We start from the raw sequence: 23,611 nt of genomic DNA, 5'->3' as shown, positions 1-23,611 counted from the left end.
GGGAAGGAAGGCTGGTGGTGGTGTCAGCAGTGGGAAGGATGGCTGGTGGTGGTACTGGAAGAGCACCACCACACACTTGGCTGGTGGTGATGGTGTCAGCAATGGGAAGGGAGGCTGGTGGTGGTGGTTGTGTTAGCAGTGGGAAGGAAGGCTGGTGGTGGTGCTGGAAGAGCACCACCACACACTAGGCTGGTGGTGCTGCTGGAAGAGCACCACCATACACTAGGCTGGTGGAAGTGCTGAAAGAACACCACCACACACTAGGCTGGTGGTGGAAGAGCACCACCACACACTAGGCTGGTGGTGGTGCTGGAAGAGCACCACCAAACACTAGGCTGGTGGTGGTGCTGAAAGAGCACCACCACACTAGGCTGGTGGTGCTCCTGGAAGAGCACTGCCACACATCTAGGCTGGTGGTGGTGCTGAAAGAGCACCACCACACAACTAGGCTGGTGGTGGTGCTGGAAGAGCACCACCACACACTAGGCTGTTGGCGCTGCTGGAAGAGCACCACCACACACTAGGCTGGTGGTGCTGCTGGAAGAGCACCACTACACACTAGGCTGTTGGTGGTGCTGGAAGAGCACCACCACACGGCTGGTGGTGCTGCTGGAAGAGCATCACCACACACTAGGCTGTTGGTGGTGCTGGAAGATCACCACCACACACTAGCATGTTGGTGGCGCTGGAAGAGCACCACCACACACTAGGCTGTTGGTGGTGCTGGAAGAGCACCGCCACACTAGGCTGGTGGTGGTGTTGGAAGAGCACCACCACACACTAGGCTGTTGGTGGTGCTGGAAGAGCACCACCACACACTAGGCTGTTGGTGGTGCTGGAAGAGTACCACCACACTAGGCTGGTGGTGGTGTTGGAAGAGCACCACCACACACTAGGCTGTTGGTGGTGCTGGAAGAGCACCACCACACACTAGGCTGTTGGTGGTGCTGGAAGAGTACCAACACACTAGGCTGTTGGTGGTGCTGGAAGAGCACCACTACACTAGGCTGGTGGTGCTGCTGGAAGAGCACCACCACACACTAGGCTGGTGGTGCTGCTGGAAGAGCACCACCACACACTAGGCTGGTGGTGCTGCTGGAAGAGCACCACTACACACTAGGCTGGTGGTGCTGCTGGAAGAGCACCACCACACACTAGGCTGATGGTGCTGCTGAAAGAGCACCACCACACACTAGGCTGGTGGTGCTGCTGGAAGAGCACCACCACACACTAGGCTGGTGGTGCTGCTGGAAGAGCACCACCACACAGTTTAGATAATGGGGTGAATTCCATTTAATTTCCCAACCATGATCAGCTTATGGAGTGCCACTGTAATTATAGCTTAATAATTAACCTAATTAACACTTAAGGACTGTGTTCAATCAAGCTGGCTTGTTATAAACAACCCTAGACTGTGTTATAGACGACCCTAGACTGTGTTATAGACGACCCTAGACTGTGTTATAGACGACCCTAGACTGTGTTATAGACGACCCTAGACTGTGTTATAGACGACCCTAGACTGTGTTATAGACGACCCTAGACTGTGTTATAGACGACCCTAGACTGTGTTATAGACGACCCTAGACTGTGTTATAGACGACCCTAGACTGTGTTATAGACGACCCTAGACTGTGTTATAGACGACCCTAGACTGTGTTATAGACGACCCTAGACTGTGTTATAGACGACCCTAGACTGTGTTATAGACGACCCTAGACTGTGTTATAGACGACCCTAGACTGTGTTATAGACGACCCTAGACTGTGTTATAGACGACCCTAGACTGTGTTATAGACGACTCTAGACTGTGTTATAGACGATCCTAGACTGTGTTATAGACGACCCTAGACTGTGTTATACACGACCCTAGACTGTGTTATACACGACCCTAGACTGTGTTATACACGACCCTAGACTGTGTTATACACGACCCTAGACTGTGTTATACACGACCCTAGACTGTGTTATACACGACCCTAGACTGTGTTATACACAACCCTAGACTGTTATGCACGACCCTAGCCTGTGTTATACACGACCGTAGACTGTGTTATACACAACCCTAGACTGTGTTATACACGACCCTAGACTGTGTTATACACGACCCTAGACTTATACACGACCCTAGACTGTGTTATGCACGACCCTAGACTGTGTTATACACAACCCTAGACTGTGTTATACACGACCCTAGACTGTGTTATACACGACCCTAGACTGTGTTATACACAACCCTAGACTGTGTTATACACGACCCTAGACTGTTATACACGACCCTAGACTGTGTTATACACGACCCTAGACTGTTATACACAACCCTAGACTGTGTTATACACGACCCTAGACTGTTATACACAACCCTAGACTGTTATACACGACCCTAGACCGTGTTATACACGACCCTAGACTGTTATACACGACCCTAGACTGTGTTATACACGACCCTAGACTGTTATACACAACCCTAGACTGTTATACACGACCCTAGACTGTTATACACGACCCTAGACTGTGTTATACACGACCCTAGACTGTGTTATACACGACCCTAGACTGTGTTATACACGACCCTAGACTGTTATAGACGACCCTAGACTGTGTTATACACGACCCTAGACTGTGTTATAGACGACCCTAGACTGTGTTATACACGACCCTAGACTGTTATACACGACCCTAGACTGTGTTATACACGACCCTAGACTGTGTTATAGACGACCCTAGACTGTGTTATACACGACCCTAGACTGTGTTATACACGACCCTAGACTGTGTTATACACGACCCTAGACTGTTATACACGACCCTAGACTGTGTTATACACGACCCTAGACTGTGTTATAGACGACCCTAGACTGTGTTATACACGACCCTAGACTGTTATAGACGACCCTAGACTGTGTTATACACGACCCTAGACTGTTATAGACGACCCTAGACTGTGTTATACACGACCCTAGACTGTGTTATAGACGACCCTAGACTGTGTTATAGACGACCCTAGACTGTGTTATACACGACCCTAGACTGTGTTATACACGACCCTAGACTGTGTTATACACAACCCTAGACTGTGTTATACACGACCCTAGACTGTGTTATACACGACCCTAGACTGTGTTATACACAACCCTAGACTGTGTTATACACGACCCTAGACTGTTATACACGACCCTAGACTGTGTTATACACGACCCTAGACTGTTATACACAACCCTAGACTGTGTTATACACGACCCTAGACTGTTATACACAACCCTAGACTGTTATACACGACCCTAGACCGTGTTATACACGACCCTAGACTGTTATACACGACCCTAGACTGTGTTATACACGACCCTAGACTGTTATACACAACCCTAGACTGTTATACACGACCCTAGACTGTTATACACGACCCTAGACTGTGTTATACACGACCCTAGACTGTGTTATACACGACCCTAGACTGTGTTATACACGACCCTAGACTGTTATAGACGACCCTAGACTGTGTTATACACGACCCTAGACTGTGTTATAGACGACCCTAGACTGTGTTATACACGACCCTAGACTGTTATACACGACCCTAGACTGTGTTATACACGACCCTAGACTGTGTTATAGACGACCCTAGACTGTGTTATACACGACCCTAGACTGTGTTATACACGACCCTAGACTGTGTTATACACGACCCTAGACTGTTATACACGACCCTAGACTGTGTTATACACGACCCTAGACTGTGTTATAGACGACCCTAGACTGTGTTATACACGACCCTAGACTGTTATAGACGACCCTAGACTGTGTTATACACGACCCTAGACTGTTATAGACGACCCTAGACTGTGTTATACACGACCCTAGACTGTGTTATAGACGACCCTAGACTGTGTTATAGACGACCCTAGACTGTGTTATACACGACCCTAGACTGTTATAGACGACCCTAGACTGTGTTATACACGACCCTAGGCTGTGTTATAGACGACCCTAGACTGTGTTATAGACGACCCTAGACTGTGTTATACACGACCCTGGACTGTGTTATAGACGACCCTAGACTGTGTTATACACGACCCTGGACTGTGTTATACACGACCCTAGACTGTGTTATACGCGACCCTAGACTGTGTTATACACGACCCTAGACTGTGTTATAGACGACCCTAGACTGTGTTATACACGACCCTAGACTGTTATACACGACCCTGGACTGTGTTATAGACGACCCTAGACTGTGTTATAGACGACCCTAGACTGTTATACACGACCCTAGACTGTTATAGACGACCCTAGACTGTGTTATACACGACCCTAGACTGTGTTATACACGACCCTAGACTGTGTTATACACGACCCTAGACTGTGTTATACACGACCCTAGACTGTTATACACGACCCTAGACTGTGTTATACACGACCCTAGACTGTGTTATAGACGACCCTAGACTGTGTTATACACGACCCTAGACTGTTATAGACGACCCTAGACTGTGTTATACACGACCCTAGACTGTTATAGACGACCCTAGACTGTGTTATACACGACCCTAGACTGTGTTATAGACGACCCTAGACTGTGTTATAGACGACCCTAGACTGTGTTATACACGACCCTAGACTGTTATAGACGACCCTAGACTGTGTTATACACGACCCTAGGCTGTGTTATAGACGACCCTAGACTGTGTTATAGACGACCCTAGACTGTGTTATACACGACCCTGGACTGTGTTATAGACGACCCTAGACTGTGTTATACACGACCCTGGACTGTGTTATACACGACCCTAGACTGTGTTATACACGACCCTAGACTGTGTTATACACGACCCTAGACTGTGTTATAGACGACCCTAGACTGTGTTATAGACGACCCTAGACTGTTATACACGACCCTGGACTGTGTTATAGACGACCCTAGACTGTGTTATAGACGACCCTAGACTGTGTTATACACGACCCTAGACTGTTATAGACGACCCTAGACTGTGTTATACACGACCCTAGACTGTGTTATACACGACCCTAGACTGTGTTATACACGACCCTAGACTGTGTTATACACGACCCTAGACTGTGTTATAGACGACCCTAGACTGTGTTATACACGACCCTAGACTGTTATAGACGACCCTAGACTGTTATAGACGACCCTAGACTGTGTTATACACGACCCTAGACTGTGTTATACACGACCCTAGACTGTGTTATACACGACCCTGGACTGTGTTGTAAATGTTAAAGTTATTTTTTATTATCACACTGGCCGATTCCCACCAAGGCAGGGTGGCCCGAAAAAGAAAAACTTTCACCATCATTCACTCCATCACTGTCTTGCCAGAAGGGTGCTTTACACTACAGTTTTTAAACTGCAACATTAACACCCCTCCTTCAGAGTGCAGGCACTGTACTTCCCATCTCCAGGACTCAAGTCCGGCCTGCCGGTTTCCCTGAATCCCTTCATAAATGTTACTTTGCTCACACTCCAACAGCACGTCAATATTAAAAATCATTTGTCTCCATTCACTCCTATCAAATACGCTCACGCACGCTTGCTGGAAGTCCAAGCCCCTCGCACACAAAACCTCCTTTACCCCCTCCCTCCAACCTTTCCTAGGCCGACCCCTACCCCGCCTTCCTTCCACTACAGACTGATACACTCTTGAAGTTATTCTGTTTCGCTCCATTCTCTCTACATGTCCGAACCACCTCAACAACCCTTCCTCAGCCCTCTGGACAACAGTTTTGGTAATCCCGCACCTCCTCCTAACTTCCAAACTACGAATTCTCTGCATTACATTCACACCACACATTGCCCTCAGACATGACATCTCCACTGCCTCCAGCCTTCTCCTCGCTGCAACATTCATCACCCACGCTTCACACCCATATAAGAGCGTTGGTAAAACTATACTCTCATACATTCCCCTCTTTGCCTCCAAGGACAAAGTTCTTTGTCTCCACAGACTCCTAAGTGCACCACTCACCCTTTTCCCCTCATCAATTCTATGATTCACCTCATCTTTCATAGACCCATCCGCTGACACGTCCACTCCCAAATATCTGAATACATTCACCTCCTCCATACTCTCTCCCTCCAATCTGATATCCAATCTTTCGTCACCTAATATTTTTGTTATCTCATGACCTTACTCTTTCTTATATTCACTTTTAATTTTCTTCTTTTACACACCCTACCAAGTTCATCCACCAACCTCTGCAACTTCTCTTCAGAATCTGCCAAATTGTACTTTACATTTGATTTATTTTAAATTTTTGTGCCACAATTCCATATAAAAGTATTTTATATATAATACTTTTTTGTGGAATTGTTCATATGTGTATTAGTCTATAGAGACTCATTCATGGATTTACCTCTCCTCCTCCTCGTCTTCCTCTCCGTACTCCTCATTTTCCTCTTCCTCGCCCTCTTCCTCCTCCTCCTACTGCTTTTCATCCTATTTTCTTCCTACTCTTCAACCTCTTCTCTCTCTCGCCTCACTCTCCCTCCTTGTCCTCTTTCTATTCCTCTTCTGCCTCCTCTCCCTCTCTTCGATCTCTCTCCTTTCCTTGCTGTTCTCTTCCCACTCCTCCTCGTCCTTCTCTTCCTCTCCCTCGCGTCAATCTCCCACCCTACTTCCTTCCTCCGTCCTCCTTTCAAACAGGAATACGGAAACGTTGGTATTTATGGCCAGAGTTTCTGTACTAAAGCGTTGCCATTGAGGCTCTCATAGTTACGAGGCTTGAATTAGGTTGGAAAATTTGTCGTAGTGCTTTCATGTTGTAAATTATCTAGACGACAACAAGCAATGTAACAGCAGCAGGAGCGGCTGCTGTAGCTGCAATATTAATTGCAACAGCAATAGTTACGCCCCCCAGTATATTCAGCTGCAGCATCAGCTGTAGTTGCATTAGCATTCTCAAGATTTAGGAGAAATGCGTTGGTAAGTTTTATTTAAGGTGATTTTGTAGTAGGGAGAAAGGGACACAGTATAGTAGAAACGAGACAGAAGAGAAAACTGGGAGAATATGACGGAAAATCTGACTAAAAATTTAGATTAGGATATGATAAATTTCTTGAAAGAGGTACTCCGGTAGAGACGAAATGGCGTAGGAGACTTACAGACTAGACAAGGTGTAGTAAAGTCTTAGAAAGATTTACGCCAGATATGGAGAGACGAACGAAATAGAGAGAGTCAGTGGGTCAACCTGGGATGAACGAAATCCAAGAACATGAAAGAAATATAAAACACAGAAGACAAAGTAAAATAAAAGGGGAAGCAAGCAGAAAAGTTGAAAATGAATGCTATTGTGTACGAAAGGAAATTGAGGGGCAGTTTCAAAATGGCGTGCCTTATATGACTAAAGCTACTTCGTAATTACATAAGTAAAACGAAAGAAAAGGTGTAAGCGACATGAAGGAAGACCAGAAATGACCTCCAGTCTCCAGGAAGAATCAGATTGCGGGGGTAAACAAGTAGCTGCTGGAGTTCAATGTCAATAAACGTATGGTCATGCAATTCAAAGAGGGAACACCAGTGATGGAACACGGACTGGAAGTAGAGGAACTACAAACACTGACCAAACGAAAACATAAAAGTGAGCATAACACTGAACGTATCTACAAAAACGCGCGTTTAAAACACAAGCAAGTCAGAAAAACCTCAACAAGTCTGGCAGCAATAAGAACGTCCAAATTTATACGTGTAACACTATAGTAGTGTGAGAGTCGATAGAGTCACGGATAAGGAGAATACAGTAAGCTTTCTTGCAACACTCCTTTTTATATTGTATTTTTTGCAATTGCGATGGAAAAATTGCATCAAAAATTGAGGAACTGGTACTAAGAACGCCTTTTCCACAGCCTCCTCAATCCTAGCATTTACACAAATTCGTCCTATATAGACAAGGTATACAGTAGACCCTCCACTGTTGCAAGAGAGGCCCACAGATGAAGAAAATCCGTATTAACTAAAGTGGCCTCCCCGCAGAGAGGGAGAAAACCCTTAGTGATTTCAGGGGGACGGCGGGGGTCGCTGCCCCCCGGGGCCAGGACATGAACACCCATCACCGTTCCAGGACCCCCAACCGAACTCTTTAACGACGTATGAGAGAATTCTCACATTTTCCAGCAAGGCGCTGAGTGTGTTTCTGTGTGATCTCAAGGCCCAGGTATTCCAGGTTTCAGTACCAATGAAATGTATATTTGGAGTATTCCAGTAGGTCTGTTAGACATTCCAGTAGGCCTGTTAGACATTCCAGCAGGCCTGTTAGACATCCAGGTAGGCCTGTTAGACATTCCAGTAGGCCTGTTAAACATTCCAGTAGGCCTGTTAGACATTCCAGTAGGCTTGTTAGACATTCCAGTAATCTGTTAGACATTCCAGTAGGCATGTTAGACATTCCAATAGGCTGTTAGACATTCCATTAGGCATATTAGAAATTTTAGTAGGCCTGTTCGACATTTCAGTAGACCTGTTAAACTTTCCAGTAAGCTGCTAGACATTCCAGTAGGCATGTTAGGCATTTTAGTTGGCCAGTTCGACATTCCAGCAGGCCTGTAGACATTCCAGTAGGCCTGTTAGACATTCTAGTAGGCCTGTTAGACATTCCAGTAGGTCTGATAGACATTCTGCTAGGACTACTAAACATTCCAGTAAACCTGCACTCATTCCAGGAAATCTATCACACATTCCAGTAAACCTTCACACACACACGTTCTGGGAAGTCTATCACACATTCCAGCAATCCTTCACTCATTCCAGGAAGTCTATCACACATTCCAGCAATCTTTCACTCATTCCAGGAAGTCTGTCACACATTCCAGGAAGTCTTTCTCACATTCCAGGAAGTCTGTCTCACATTCCAGGAAGTCTGTCACACATTCCAGGAAGTCTATCACACATTCCAGCAAACCTTCACACATTCCAGGAAGTTTGTCACACATTCCAGGAAGTCTGTCACACATTCCAGTAAGAAACAAATGCTAGGATTATTTTTTTAAGATGTTTACGTGAAGAATGTGGAGATAAAGGTCTGAAAATGCTTAGTAGAAAATGAAAACAGTGCTTATGGGTCCAAGAATTTTACAGAAATTATATAGAAATCTCTCTCTCTCTCTCTCTCTCTCTCTCTCTTAAAGGTCAGCATCAGGAATTTTTCGTCCTGTATTTTAAAGGTCAGTTTCTCATTAATAACAGCGGAGTTTGGTGAAAATTCTGGCAGCTGTGTGTATAAGAATGTAACAGACAGACAGACAGTCTGTTGAAACATACCAGTCCCATACAGTCATTCCAGTGTGATGGACAGACAGACAGTGAGTCCATTAAGGTACCTGTCCTTACTTTATCACCACTAAATGACTGGATACATGACGTGCCGCTGACAGTGTTTACATATGGCGTGCCATTATGTATTCATATGGCTTGCCGCTATGGATACATGTGACGTGTCACTGACTATGGTTATACATAGTGTACTACTAACTATGGTTACATATAGTATACTACTATGGTTACACACAATGTACTACTGACTATGGCTACACATAATGTACTACTACTAGTAACTATGGCTACACAATGTACTACTGACTATGGCTACACAGTGTACTACTGACTATTGATGTACTACTACTGACTGTGGCTACACATAATGTACTACTACTACTAACTATGGCTACACATAGTGTACTTCTACTGCTAACTATAGCTACACAGTGTACTACTGACTATTGCTACACATGATGTACTACTACTGACTGTGGCTACACATAATGTACTACATCTACTAACTATGGCTACACATAGTGTACTGGCTATGGCTACACAGTGCACTACTAACTTTGGCTACACATAGTGTGCTGCAGAGCCAGGTGAGATAAAACGCGTAGGCTGCAAGACGAGCCTTGATTGCGACAACGTTCCGCCCCAACTCAAAAGACTTGACAGCACTCTTCACAGAGCGAAACATCGCCCAGGCGGAAGCTTGTTCCTTTTTAATGCTTTAAATACGGTGACTGATGTCAGCAGCTGGTCTCTGAAGTTATCAGTGATACTGATAACTGAACCACACACACACACACACACACACACACACACACACACACACACACACACACACACACACACACACACACACACACACACACACACACACAAACAAACAAACAAACAAACACTCACACACATTATATATATGATATAAAACCTCATCGCTTTCATATGCTTACACACATCTTCAGAGGAATGGGAAAATGAGGCAGAGAAGCACATTTTATGTGTTAAACCCCGAGGCGACACCTCACTCGGCTAAGGCGACAACACCTCACACAAGCAGGTCCCGCACAAATCTAACCCACACACACATTTGTCTAATATCAAGTTACATTGTTCACTTGACAAAGAACACACTCCGTATTTTTTGTGAAAAAACGTTTTTACCTTTAATATTTTGGACAATATTTTGGGCTATAAAAGTGTCAAGTTTATACATTCCAGAACACAAATTTGAAATATCTTGTGCATCATGTTCGGTAAGAGATGGTTCCAAAATATTTCGTTGAACTGTAGAATTACAGGGAAGTAATTCTTTGGCATTAGTCCAATCTACACAATGGTCTGTATCTCTTACGTGAATGATCAAAGCACTGGAGTCTTGTCCACTTGATATTGCATATTTATGTTGTTTAATTCTGGCCTCAAGAGATTTGCCAGTTTGTCCTAAAGAGGTATCACAACCTTAACATGGGATGGAGTATACACAACCCAGTGATTCCTTGGCAGAATTTTTATTAATTCATGTTTCAGGGTTGTAGATGAATGGTTCAGAGAACCGACATGTTGATAAATTTGACACATGTGCAACTCTTGGGTATCTTTATTGAGGAAACGTTTCGCCACACAGTGGCTTCATCAGTCCATACATAGGAGAAACATTATCATGTTTCAGGGTATTGTCATATTTAAAGGTAACTTTAACATTAAAGTATTTAATTAAAAGTTTGTTGGAAGTGAGAGATATATTTATTATATGGTAAAAGCAATAAATTCTCAAGTTTATACTGGGTATTAGGTTTTATCTTGTAGAATTATTAAGTTTAGTTTTATCGAAACCTTTATCAATAAATGTTCGTGGATATTGCAAATTAGAAACAATTTCAAAGATTTTTCTAATTTCCCCATCATATAATTCAGGGCTACAGATCCTAAGGGATCTCAGAAATATAAAATTAAATACACTCTTTAATATGTATTTGGTGATTCGAACAGTAATGTATGCATGAACATATGTTAGTAGACTTGAGATAAACATTGACCTTAAGTGTTCCACAAGATCTGTGAATATGTATATCCAGAAATGTAATTATTCCATTTACCTCACTTTCCAGAGTGAACTTAATGGAATGGACCAGCGAGTTTAATCTAGGTGGATAGTCATCAGGACTCTCATTACGAGGCCACAGACAGAGCACATCATCCGCATACCTCAGAAATATCCTTCCTCCAAATACCAAATGGGTGAGTTATGGGGATGATGTTCTCTGTCTGTGGCCTCATAATGAGAGTTGATGACATTCTACATAGATTAAATTCACTGGTTCCTTCCATTAAGTTTTCATTCTTCCCTGTGATCGCCGGTACCGCTTTCTTTGACCATTAAAATAGTTGTAGGTCTTAGCTTGTCTAGAGAAGAGGTAAAAGGCAGCCAGCCTGGGAGAGAAGAGGCAGTCATGCTAGGGGATGAGAGGCTAGGAGATGAAAGGATAGGGGATGAGAGGCTTGAGGATGAGAGGCTAGGGGATGAGAGGCTCGGGGATGAGAGGCTAGGAGATGAGAGGCTTGGAGATGAGCAGCAGGGAGGGGAATGATCAATGAGATCGAGGGGGTGAATCGGGAAACTGTGCCAAGAAATATTACTCACATTGTAGTGTACCAGAACGAGACCCGCTTCTCGCTGCGTCACGTTGCTCTAGATTGAGTCACACACACACACACACACACACACACACACACACACACACACACACACACACACACACACACACACACACACACGCACACACACGCACACACACACACACACACACACACACACACACACACACACACACACACACACACACACACACACACACACATATATATATATATATATATATATATATATATATATATATATATATATATATATATATATATATATATATATATATATACCTACACTGGAAGTTCATTTTAAACCCTCTTTTAGGGTTTAAAACAAGGTTCTAGAATGTTACTGTGTTCAACAACTGCGCCTAGACTGAGGGACTGATTACCTCATTTTCTACTGTCTTCAGTTTATGTCCCTGAACTGTACTGGTAAACCCATTGGTTGGGGAAACGTCTCTAGAATTAAGACACTCGTGTGAGGGCAGATGAATTTGAGAAAAAAAAGACAAAATAGATATGTAAGCAAAAAAAAAGTTTTTCTTAAGTTTTGATGCTGTATCTTATAATATTTAAATTGTTTTGTTTAATATATCAGAATCCACAGAGCACTAAACATAGTTGATGTTCCTCTACAGTACTGTAGAGGCTGATGTGGTGTTCCTCTAGAGTACTGACGTGGTAACATAAGTGTTACCCTGTCAATAAGTACAACAGAGTACACTCACTCTAGGTACACGGTACTCACCCTCCTCATCCATATAAGGTGGGTGAGTGTCGTTTATCCATGTGTTCCTACCAGAGCATCTTTCCTGAAGAGTTTTAGTGAGGATCAGAACCACAACTCAAATATTCTTGCGGGTATGACACTGAAAACAAAGATATTTGTAAGAGTGAGGTACTTACCGCTGGGTGCTGGGACTTGTAAGGATGAGCACCTTTGGTTTTATCCTAGCAGACTCTGCTTATGTCCCAGCAGACTCTGTTGATGTCCTATCAGACTCTGGTTATATCCAAACAAACTCAGTTGAAGTTTGGTCTCTGCTTTCTACACCAACATTCTCCCGGGTTACCTTTTCCTTGAACTGAGAATCTGCCACAAGTTTACACGATGCTATCAAATCGTTCCTAGTACGTCTGGACACTACTACTTCGTCTGATTCACGTTACGTGCGTTTAACTTAGGTTCCTCCTTCACGGTACGTGTGGTTAATTTACAGAGGTTCCTTCTCCTTCACGTTACATACAAAGGTTTCTTTTTCCCTCCCGATGACTACAAGAATTATATTGCGTTTTCACTCGTGTATTGGCTTAGTGATGTACTATACTGTCACTGTTTTCATTTCACTGAAATCATTTCCTTCACTAGTTTATCACTGCGAGTTTTTCTGTCACCCGGCCAACACTAGAGATACGTTCGTGACACCTCGTGGCATGTAAACAGGAAAAGAGCAAACTGCTTTCGTGAAGAAGGGATAAACACTCAAGGGAACACCTGGAAAGTGAGGGGTGATTAGGTTTTAACCCTAGTTATGGGAAGGGTAGTTCTAAATGCATAAATGAGGAGGCCTTCACCAGCATCTACCATTGAAGGGAATTCCTTAAATGAGTGAGGCGCTGAGGAAGCCATAAGTGTATCGAAGCTGAGGGGGTCCTGAGGAGAGGTGACCTGAGTGCTTAATTAGAGCTAAGAGGCGCTAGTAGTCCCACAGTGCTGCCTCTGTGTTACGAGATTAAGCTTTTAATTATGAAGTTCCTTTTAGATTTTCATCAAGTCATCACAGACTGATAAAGATCTAAACAGAGCGAAACGTTGTTCCAGTAAAGAGCTGAAGTATTTCATTCAACCAATGGGATAAGGTAACGCATCTTAACTCACGAAGTTGTCTGGTGGTGACACTCACGGCTCTCATGAGGAAGGGCGGGGATCCAGTTCTCGGAAGGAGGTTCGAACCTTCAGAGTTGCACACAGTTGTATAATATTTTTTAAGGATCTGTTTAGTAATGCAAATGGGAAAGAGCATCCTAGTCTCACAGAGTGTAAGTGAGCCAGCCAGGGAACTAGTGTACGTCTGGTCACTGTGGTTGTGAAAGGGGTGTGATTGGTGGTGGTTGTGGTGTGTTGTAGTGGTGGAGGGGTACGCTAGTGGTTGTTATAGTGGTGGTGTACAGTAGTGGTTGTTATAGTGGTGGTGTACAGTACTGGTTGTTATAGTGGTGGTGTACAGTAGTGGTTGTTGTAGTGGTGGTGATGTACACTAGTAGTTGTTGTAGTGGTGGCGGGGTACACAAGTGGTTGTTATAGTGGTGGTGTACAGTAGTGGTTGTTGTAGTGGTGGTGATGTACACTAGTAGTTGTTGTAGTGGTGGTGTACAGTAGTGGTTGTTGTAGTGGTAGTGATGTACACTAGTAGTTGTTGTAGTGGTGGTGGGGTACACTAGTGGTTATTGTAATGGTGGTGGGGTACACTAGTGGTTGTTGTAGTGGTGGGGTACACTAGTGGTTATTGTAATGGTGGTTGGGTACACTAGTGGTTATTGTAGTGGTGGTGGGGTACACAAGTGATTGTTGTAGTGGTGGTGGGATACACTAGTGGTTATTGTAGTGGTGGTGGGGTACACTAGTGGTTGTTGTAGTGGTTGTGGTGGGGTACACAAGTGATTGTTGTAGTGGTGGTGGGATACACTAGTGGTTATTGTAGTGGTGGTGGGGTACACAAGTGATTGTTGTAGTGGTGGTGGGATACACTAGTGGTTATTGTAGTGGTGGTGGGGTACACTAGTAGTTGTTGTAGTGGTGGTGGGGTACACTAGCGGTTGTTGTAGTGGTGGTGGGGTACACTATTGGTTGTTGTAGTGGTGGTGGGGTACGCTAGTGGTTGTTGTAGTGGTGGTGGGGCACACTAGCGGTTGTTGTAGTGGTTGTTATAGTGGTGGTGGGTGCACTAGTGGTTGTTGTAGTGGTGGTGGGGTACACTATTGGTTGTTGTAGTGGTTGTTATAGTGGTGGTGGGGCACACTAGCGGTTGTTGTAGTGGTGGTGGGGTACACTAGTGGTTGTTGTAGTGGTGGTGGGGTACACTATTGGTTGTTGTAGTGGTTGTTATAGTGGTGGTGGGGTACGCTAGTGGTTGTTGTATTGGTGGTGGTGTACGCTAATGGTTGTTGTAGTGGTGGTGGGGTACACTAGTGGTTGTTATAGTGGTGGTGGTGTACGCTAATGGTTGTTGTAGTGGTGGTGGGGTACACTAGTGGTTGTTGTATTGGTGGTGGTGTACGCTAATGGTTGTTGTAGTGGTGGTGGGGTACACTAGTGGTTGTTGTAGTGGTGGTGGGGTACACTAGTGGTTGTTGTAGTGGTGGTGGGGTACACTAGTGGTTGTTGTAGTGGTGGTGGGGTACACTAGTGGTTGTTGTAGTGGTGGTGGGGTACACTATTGGTTGTTGTAGTGGTGGTGGTGTACGCTAATGGTTGTTGTAGTGGTGGTGGGGTACACTAGTGGTTGTTGTAGTGGTGGTGGGGTACACTAGTGGTTGTTGTAGTGGTGGTGGGGTACACTATTGGTTGTTGTAGTGGTGGTGGTGTACGCTAATGGTTGTTGTAGTGGTGGTGGGGCACACTAGTGGTTGTTATAGTGGTGGTGAGGTACGCTAGTGGTTGTTGTAGTGGTGGGGGATACACTAGTGGTTGTTGTAGCGGTGGTGGGGTACACTAGTGGTTGTTGTAGTGGTGGTGGAGTACACTAGTGGTTGTTGTTGTGGTGGGGGATACACTAGTGGTTGTTGTAGCGGTGGTGGGGTACACTTGTGGATGTTGTATTGGTGGTGGGGTACACTAGTGGTTGTTGTATTGGTGGTGGGGTACACTAGTGGTGGTGATAGAGTACAGAACACAGAGGCAGTGGTACAGGTTACGTCAAGTGGTACAAGTTACGTCATGTGGTACAAGTTACGTCAATTGGTACAGGTTACGTCAAGTGGTACAGGTTACGTCAAGTGGTACAAGTTACGTGAAGTGGTACATGTTACGTCAAATGGTACAAGTTACGTCAAGTGGTACAAGTTACGTCAAGTGGTACAGGTTACGTCAAGTGGTACAGGTTACGTCAAGTGGTACAAGTTACGTCAGGTGGTACATGTTACGTCAAATGGCACAGGTTACGTCAAGTGGTACAAGTTACGTGAAGTGGTACATGTTACGTCAAATGGTACAGGTTACGTCAAGTGGTACAGGTTACATCAAGTGGTACATGTTACGTCAAGTGGTACAGGTTACGTCAAGTGGTACAGGTTACGTCAAGTGGTACAGGTTACGTCAAGTGGTACATGTTACGTCAAGCGGTACAGGTTACGTCAAGTGGTACATGTTACGTCAAGTGGTACAGGTTACGTCAAGTGGTACAGGTTACGTCAAGTGGTACAGGTTACGTCAAGTGGTACATGTTACGTGAAGCGGTACAGGTTACGTCAAGTGGTACATGTTACGTCAAGTGGTACAGGTTACGTCAAGTGGTACAGGTTACGTCAAGTGGTACAGGTTACGTCAAGTGGTACAGGTTACGTCAAGTGGTACAGGTTACGTCAAGTGGTACAGGTTACGTCAAGTGGTACAGGTTACGTCAAGTGGTACAGGTTACGTCAAGTGGTACAGGTTACGTCAAGTGGTACAGGTTACGTCAAGTGGTACAGGTTACGTCAAGTGGTACATGTTACGTCAAGTGGTACATGTTACGTCAAGTGGTACAGGTTACGTCAAGTGGTACAGGTTACGTCAAGTGGTACAAGTTACGTCAAGTGGTACAGGTTACGTCAAGTGGTACAAGTTACGTCAAGTGGTACAGGTTACGTCAAGTGGTACAGGTTACGTCAAGTGGTACATGTTACGTCAAGTGGTACATGTTACGTCAAGTGGTACATGTTACGTCAAGCGGTACATGTTACGTCAAGTGGTACAGGTTACGTCAAGTGGTACAGGTTACGTCAAGCGGTACATGTTACGTCAAGTGGTACAGGTTACGTCAAGTGGTACAGGTTACGTCAAGCGGTACATGTTACGTCAAGTGGTACAGGTTACGTCAAGTGGTACAGGTTACGTCAAGTGGTACAGGTTACGTCAAGTGGTACAGGTTACGTCAAGTGGTACAGGTTACGTCAAGTGGTACAGGTTACGTCAAGTGGTACAGGTTACGTCAAGTGGTACATGTTACGTCAAGTGGTACATGTTACGTCAAGTGGTACAGGTTACGTCAAGTGGTACAGGTTACGTCAAGTGGTACAGGTTACGTCAAGTGGTACAGGTTACGTCAAGTGGTACAGGTTACGTCAAGTGGTACAGGTTACGTCAAGTGGTACAGGTTACGTCAAGTGGTACAGGTTACGTCAAGTGGTACAGGTTACGTCAAGTGGTACAGCGCTGTTGTTCGTTGTAGAGGCAAACTGCCCTGGTTAAATTTATGTAATATTATTCTGTGTTATGCTGTGTTATGTTTTGCTGTGTTATGTTGTGCTGTGTTATGTTGTGCTGTGTTATGTTGTGCTGTACTGTGTTCTGTTGTGCTGTGTTGTGTTATGTTTTGCTGTGTTATGTTGTATTGTGCTGTCTTCTGTTGTGCTGTGTTGTGTTGTGCTATGTTCTGTTTTGCTGTGCTGTGCTGTGTTATGTTGTGTTGTGCTGTGTTCTGTTGTGCTATGTTATGTGTTGTGCTGTGTTATGTTGTGTTGTGCTGTGTTGTATTATGTTGTGCTGTGTTGTGTTGTGCTGTGTTGTATTATGTTGTGCTGTGTTGTGTTGTGCTGTGTTGTATTATGTTGTGCTGTGTTGTGTTGTGCTGTGTTGTATTATGTTGTGCTGTGTTGTGCTGTGTTGTATTATGTTGTGCTGTGTTATGTTGTGCTGTGTTGTATTATGTTGTGCTGTGTTATGTTGTGCTGTGCTGTGTTGTGTTGTGTTGTGGTGTGCTGTGTTGCATTATGTTGTGCTGTGTTGTGCTGTGCTGCATTATGTTGTGCTGTGTTGTGCTGTGTTGTATTATGTTGTGCTGTGTTATGTTGTGCTGTGTTGTATTATGTTGTGCTGTGTTATGCTGTGATGTGTTGTGCTGTGTTGTATTATGTTGTGCTATGTTATGTTGTGCTGTGTTATGTTGTGCTGTGCTGTGTTGTATTATGTTGTGCTGTGTTATGTTGTGCTGTGTAGTATTATGTTGTGCTGTGTTATGTTGTGCTGTGTTGCGTTGTGCTGTGCTGTGTTGTATTATGTTGTGCTGTGTTATGTTGTGCTGTGTTATGTTGTGCTGTGCTGTGTTGTATTATGTTGTGCTGTGTTATGTTGTGCTGTGTTGTGTTGTGCTGTGTTGTATTATGTTGTGCTGTGTTATGCTGTGCTGTGTTGTGTTGTGCTGTGTTGTATTATGTTGTGCTGTGTTATGTTGTGCTTTGCTGTGTTGTGCTGTGTTGTATTATGTTGTGCTGTGTTATGTTGTGCTGTGTTATGTTGTGCTGTGTTGTGTTATGTTGTGCTGTGTTGTGTTATGTTGTGCTGTGCTGTGTTCTGTTGTGCTGTGTTGCATTATGTTGTGCTGTGCTGTTGTGTTGTATTGTGCTGTGTTATGTTGTGCTGTGTTGTATTATGTTGTGCTGTGTTATGTTGTGCTGTGTTATGTTGTGCTGTGCTGTTGTGTTGTATTGTGCTGTGTTATGTTGTGCTGTGTTGTATTATGTTGTGCTGTGTTATGTTGTGCTGTGTTATGTTGTGCTGTGTTGTGTTATGTTGTGCTGTGTTGTGTTATGTTGTGCTGTGCTGTGTTCTGTTGTGCTGTGTTGCATTATGTTGTGCTGTGCTGTTGTGTTGTATTGTGCTGTGTTATGTTGTGCTGTGTTGCATTGTGCTGTGCTGTGCTGTGCTGTGCTGTGCTGTGCCATGCCGGATATAAAAACAGATCCAGATCAGATACTCCAGCTGCTGGATTACTTTAGTACAGCGGTGATTACTTTAGTACAACGGTGGATTACTCTAGTACAGCGATGGATTACTTTAGTACAGGTAGCGGTGGATGATTTTAGTACAACTGTGGATTACTTTAGTACAGTGGCTGGAATACTTTGGCACAACGGCTGGATTACTTTGGCACAACGGCTGGGATGCTGGGAATGAGCTAGGGGTCACCAGGGATGCTGGGAGTGAGCTAGGGGTCACCAGGGATGCTGGGAGTGAGCTAGGGATCACCAGGGATGCTGGGAGTGAGCTAGGAATCACCAGGGATGCTGGGAGCGAGCTAGGGATCATCAGGTATGCTGGGAGTGAGCTAGGAATCACCAGGGATGCTGGGAGTGAGCTAGGGATCATCAGGGATGCTGGGAGTAAGCTTGGGATACCTGGGATGTTGGGAGTGACCTAGGAATCACCAGGGATGTTGGGAATGAGTTAAGGATCGTTGGGGATGCTGAAAGTGAGTAGGGATCACAAGAAATGCCGGGATTGGCTAGACACACCAGGGATCACTAGGGATGCTGCGGTTAGCTAGGGACACCGGGGTTAAAAAAACTAGGTTAGACATATACGTGAGTGGGTGTGAGTTGGACCTGACCAGCTTGACCCAGTAGACCTGCTGCAGTGTTCCTTCTGGTTGGGGTCATTGAACCTCGCGGGAAAGGTGCACTCCGCAGCGCAGACAGCTGACTTACAGCAGTCATCAGGGCCTCGTGCAGCTGTAGTAACGTTAAACAGCAGGTGTAGATGGGTTTTCAGATAACCTGACGCAAAGCAGATCACCGCCTGACGCAGCTGCGTCCAAGAGTAAACTCGGCACTTTAGGTTACTTGACAACCTGCGTCGAAGAACTTCCGGTTTTCAAGAGTCGCGGAGCAGTCGGTTGCTTGGCTAATGGGATTTCAAGCCTATCTACTACACGAGGGTCATTAAGGCTGCTTGACACTTGCTCACCACCAGTCAAGAACACGTGAATCACTAAACTCTCTTCCTATATACACTGGGAGATATATACACCTCGGTGCATATATATCCTTGAAGAATGAGACACTTTCGCATCATTTGGGAATATTTATTGTGGAAACGTTTCGCCAGCCAGTGGCTTCTTCAGTCCATTGCAAAGAAGAACGATGGAAGATGATGTAGAGTTTGAGGTAATCGGTCCCTCAGGCTGGAGTCGATGTGTTCAGTCCATCAATCTTGATGAACTGAACACATTCACTCTAGGCTAAGGGACTGATTACCTCAAACTTTCCCTCACCCTCCAGCCTTCTTCTCTGTACCAGACTGAAGACGCCACAATAAAGATTCCCAAATATTACACAGTTGTCTTGCCCTTCAACTTGTTTTGTTTCTAAACCGGCAACATCGTCAATATTCTTGTTGAACAAGTATGGGAAGAACTGAAAGGAGAATTAATTGATTCACAGAAATTGGGTAATGGATAGGATTTAACCCCCCCATTGTTTGCCGTGGGTAGCCCAGTGTTGAGCATGGTACGACACAGCGTTGGCTAAGGGGGTATAACTTGCTCACAGCATGGGCGAGCCGGAGAAACAGGTGAGGGGTGGCGCACGAGCGTAGGTGGGCGTCGTCCTGTGGGCCGACACAAGAGCATGGGCTAGCGAGGGCGGGGACGACGGGTCGAGCACCTTGCTGGGATGGGTGCCTAGCCACGACTAACCAGCGTGGCTCTGCGAGAGCAGTGACCAGATGTGCTGCCGGTGCTCCTGGGAGAGTGCTGTCATGCTCCAGCCCCCGGTGCTCCTGGGAGAGTGCTGTCATGCTCCAGCCCCCGGTGCTCCTGGGAGAGTGCTGTCATGCTCCAGCCCCCGGTGCTCCTGGGAGAGTGCTGTCATGCTCCAGCCCCCGGTGCTCCAGGGAGAGTGCTGTCATGCTCCAGCCCCCGGTGCTCCAGGGAGAGTGCTGTCATGCTCCAGCCCCCGGTGCTCCAGGGAGAGTGCTGTCATGCTCCAGCCCCCTGTGCTCCAGGGAGAGTGCTGTCATGCTCCAGCCCCCGGTGCTCCTGGGAGAGTGCTGTCATGCTCCAGCCCCCGGTGCTCCTGGAAGAGTGCTGTCATGCTCCAGCCCCCGGTGCTCCTGGGAGAGTGCTGTCATGCTCAAGCCCCCGGTGCTCCAGGGAGAGTGCTGTCATGCTCCAGCCCCCGGTGCTCCAGGGAGAGTGCTGTCATGCTCCAGCCCCCGGTGCTCCAGGGAGAGTGCTGTCATGCTCCAGGCCCCGGTGCTCCTGGGAGAGCTGTCATGCTCCAGCCCCCGGTGCTCCTGGAAGAGTGCTGTCATGCTCCAGCCCCCGGTGCTCCTGGGAGAGTGCTGTCATGCTCAAGCCCCCGGTGCTCCAGGGAGAGTGCTGTCATGCTCCAGCCCCCGGTGCTCCAGGGAGAGTGCTGTCATGCTCCAGCCCCCGGTGCTCCAGGGAGAGTGCTGTCATGCTCCAGCCCCCGATGCTCCAGGGAGAGTGCTGTCATGCTCCAGCCCCCGGTGCTCCAGGGAGAGTGCTGTCATGCTCCAGCCCCCGGTGCTCCAGGGAGAGTGCTGTCATGCTCCAGCCCCCGGTGCTCCAGGGAGAGTGCTGTCATGCTCCAGCCCCCGGTGCTCCAGGGAGAGTGCTGTCATGCTCCAGCCCCCGGTGCTCCAGGGAGAGTGCTGTCATGCTCCAGCCCCCGGTGCTCCAGGGAGAGTGCTGTCATGCTCCAGCCCCCGGTGCTCCAGGGAGAGTGCTGTCTTGCTCCAGGGAGAGTGCTGTCATGCTCCAGCCCCCGGTGCTCCAGGGAGAGTGCTGTCATGCTCCAGCCCCCGGTGCTCCAGGGAGAGTGCTGTCATGCTCCAGCCCCCGGTGCTCCAGGGAGAGTGCTGTCTTGCTCCAGGGAGAGTGCTGTCATGCTCCAGCCCCCGGTGCTCCAGGGAGAGTGCTGTCATGCTCCAGCCCCCGGTGCTCCAGGGAGAGTGCTGTCATGCTCCAGCCCCCGGTGCTCCAGGGAGAGTGCTGTCATGCTCCAGCCCCCGGTGCTCCAGGGAGAGTGCTGTCATGCTCCAGCCCCCGGTGCTCCAGGGAGAGTGCTGTCATGCTCCAGCCCCCGGTGCTCCAGGGAGAGTGCTGTCATGCTCCAGCCCCCGGTGCTCTAGGGAGAGTGCTGTCATGCTCCTGCCCACGATGCTCCTGGAAGCTTGCTGTCATACTCCAGCCCAGGATGTTCCTGGGAGCTTGCTGTCATGCTCCAGCCCACGATGCTCCTGAGAGTGCTGTCATGCTCCAGCCCAGGATGCTCCTGGGAGCCTGCTGCCATGCTCCAGCCCACGATGCTCCTGGGAGCTTGCTGTCATGCTCCAGCCCACGGTGCTCCTGAGAGCGCTGTCATGCTCCAGCCCACGGTGCTCCTGAGAGTGCTGTCATGCTCCAGCCCACGGTGCTCCTGGAAGCCTGCTGTCATGCTCCAGCCCACGGTGCTCCTGGGAGAGTGCTGTTATGCTCCAGCCCACAGTGATCCTGGGAGAGTGCTGTCATGCTCCAGCCTACGATGCTCCTGAGAGAGTGCTGTCATGCTCCAGCCCACGATGCTCCTGGGAGCCTGCTGTCATGCTCCAGCCCACGATGCTCCTGGGAGCTTGCTGTCATGCTCCAGCCCAGGATGCTCCTGGGAGCTTGCTGTCATGCTCCAGCCCACGATGCTCCTGAGAGAGTGCTGTCATGCTCCATCCCACGATGCTCCTGGGAGCCTGCTGTCATGCTCCAGCCCAGGATGCTCCTGGGAGCTTGCTGTCATGCTCCAGCCCACGATGCTCCTGGGAACTTGCTGTCATGCTCCAGCCCACGGTGCTCCTGAGAGAGTGCTGTCATGCTCCAGCCCCCGGTGCTCCTGGGAGAGTGCTGTCATGCTCCAGCCCCCGGTGCTCCTGGGAGAGTGCTGTCATGCTCCAGCCCCCGGTGCTCCTGGGAGAGTGCTGTCATGCTCCAGCCCCCGGTGCTCCAGGGAGAGTGCTGTCATGCTCCAGCCCCCGGTGCTCCAGGGAGAGTGCTGTCATGCTCCAGCCCCCGGTGCTCCAGGGAGAGTGCTGTCATGCTCCAGCCCCCTGTGCTCCAGGGAGAGTGCTGTCATGCTCCAGCCCCCGGTGCTCCTGGGAGAGTGCTGTCATGCTCCAGCCCCCGGTGCTCCTGGAAGAGTGCTGTCATGCTCCAGCCCCCGGTGCTCCTGGGAGAGTGCTGTCATGCTCAAGCCCCCGGTGCTCCAGGGAGAGTGCTGTCATGCTCCAGCCCCCGGTGCTCCAGGGAGAGTGCTGTCATGCTCCAGCCCCCGGTGCTCCAGGGAGAGTGCTGTCATGCTCCAGGCCCCGGTGCTCCTGGGAGAGCTGTCATGCTCCAGCCCCCGGTGCTCCTGGAAGAGTGCTGTCATGCTCCAGCCCCCGGTGCTCCTGGGAGAGTGCTGTCATGCTCAAGCCCCCGGTGCTCCAGGGAGAGTGCTGTCATGCTCCAGCCCCCGGTGCTCCAGGGAGAGTGCTGTCATGCTCCAGCCCCCGGTGCTCCAGGGAGAGTGCTGTCATGCTCCAGCCCCCGATGCTCCAGGGAGAGTGCTGTCATGCTCCAGCCCCCGGTGCTCCAGGGAGAGTGCTGTCATGCTCCAGCCCCCGGTGCTCCAGGGAGAGTGCTGTCATGCTCCAGCCCCCGGTGCTCCAGGGA

General features: G+C 47.5%; 1 protein-coding gene across 1 annotated transcript in view; it reads right to left on the bottom strand.

Moving 5' to 3' along the window:
- The window catches only part of LOC128697558 (transient-receptor-potential-like protein), a 622,300-nt gene extending 601,714 nt beyond the window's left edge, over window positions 1-20,586 (bottom strand). The window contains exons 1-2 of the mRNA XM_053789343.2: window positions 20,455-20,586; window positions 12,837-13,425 (exon numbers count right to left, since the gene is read on the bottom strand). The gene's annotated coding sequence lies outside the window, so the exon portion shown is untranslated. The remainder of the gene's footprint in view (window positions 1-12,836; window positions 13,426-20,454) is intronic.
- Between the last annotated feature and the right edge of the window lie 3,025 nt (window positions 20,587-23,611).

This window comes from Cherax quadricarinatus, chromosome 44 (genome assembly GCF_038502225.1).
Source record: "Cherax quadricarinatus isolate ZL_2023a chromosome 44, ASM3850222v1, whole genome shotgun sequence".
In the NCBI taxonomy this organism is placed as follows: Eukaryota; Metazoa; Arthropoda; class Malacostraca; order Decapoda; family Parastacidae; genus Cherax; species Cherax quadricarinatus.
Note: the sequence above shows the minus strand (reverse complement) of the source record. Positions and strands in the feature narration are given on the sequence as shown.